The 1,483-nt window shown below is 36.5% G+C and overlaps 1 pseudogene; it reads left to right on the plus strand.

Moving 5' to 3' along the window:
- Positions 1-873: 873 nt before the first annotated feature.
- LOC111818355 lies at positions 874-974 on the plus strand (annotated as a pseudogene).
- The last annotated feature ends 509 nt before the right edge of the window (positions 975-1,483 follow it).

The raw sequence follows: 1,483 nt of genomic DNA on the forward strand, positions 1-1,483 counted from the left end.
GTTATATGAAAAAACTGAAACCAGAGAGAATAATAAGGTTTTTCTCTGTTTTCTGACTGTGAAAGAAACTCATTTCAAAGAGAATCCATATAAATAGGTTGACATATTATGTTACATAAAATGTAAAATTTGTGCACATTATAACATCACATAAAGATAAAAACAACTAAGAAAAATTTACAGTAATTATATTTTATATAAAATACAAACCCTCTGCATATATGAGATATGTTAAGCTTTTCTGCTGTGTGATGATAGTTCACTGGTGGTCAACTTCTTAGATCCCACTGAATTGATCTGGTGTGGTTCTGGGTGTGGGAGGCCCACTTGAGGATTGTTGCCAGCAGCATAAAAGGCAGAATGGGAGAAGCTATTGGAACACTGAAGAGACACCAACTGAGGATAGAGATTTAGCTCATTGTTGGAAAAATTGTGTAACACTTGCTACAGGGACTGCCTTTTTCTTAATGTTCTTGATCATATAGAGATAGCAGAGCTGAAAGTTTGGCTACAATATGCCAAGTTGCCTTGTCTCAGACACAGACACACACACACACACACACACATACACACACACACACACTCACACATACACACTCCAGATACCTGCAGTTCTCACTTGTAAAAATCAACCTAGTTTCCAAAAAGCCTAGAGAGTATAAACCTTTATTGATATATGGATAAGCCAAGACAAGGTCCACAAACATTTCTAGCTACAAGTTTACTTGTAGCACTATGAAAATCAAACCTTCACTGTGTCAAACCTTGTAAACCGTTCAATTCTTGAAAAACTCAACTTGTCCATTTTACTGGAATGCATTTGCAGAATAAAATGAGGCGATTCTTAATCAGGTCAAGGAAGCTTTCAGCTATTTGCTTCGGGCAGCACATATACTAAAACTAGAACGATACAGAGATTAGCAATGCCCCTGCACAAGAATGACACACAAATTCATGAAGCATTCCATATTTTCCAGAAACCTGTGTAAAGAAAGGATAATCTCTCAAATTTTTCTACTACTTTTCAGGGATTTACCAATTGGAATAAGAGAGACTTTAACCAGCTTATTAAAGTTTATTAAATGAGAAGGGGGGTCGTGATGACATTGAAAATATAGCAAGGGAAGTGGAAGGGAAAACTCCCAAAGAAGTCACTGAATATTCAGCTGTGCTCTGGGAAAGATGCGATGAGCTCCAGGGTATAAAGAAGATCATGGCTCATATTGAAAGCGGAACGACAAGAATTCAAAGAAGAATAAGCATCAAAAAAGTACTTGATACAAGATCGAACGATACAAAGCACCTTTTCATCAGCTTCAAATATCCTATGGTACTAACAAAGGAAAATATTACACAGAAGAGGAGGATCACTACTTGATTTGTATGCTTCACAAGCTTGGATTTGAGAAAGAAAATGTATGTGATCAATTACGACAGTGTATCCACAACTCTTCTCAGTTCAGATTCGATTGATTTCTGAAGT

The sequence above is a fragment of the Octodon degus genome, unplaced genomic scaffold, assembly GCF_000260255.1.
Source record: "Octodon degus isolate 3935 unplaced genomic scaffold, OctDeg1.0 scaffold00088, whole genome shotgun sequence".
In the NCBI taxonomy this organism is placed as follows: Eukaryota; Metazoa; Chordata; class Mammalia; order Rodentia; family Octodontidae; genus Octodon; species Octodon degus.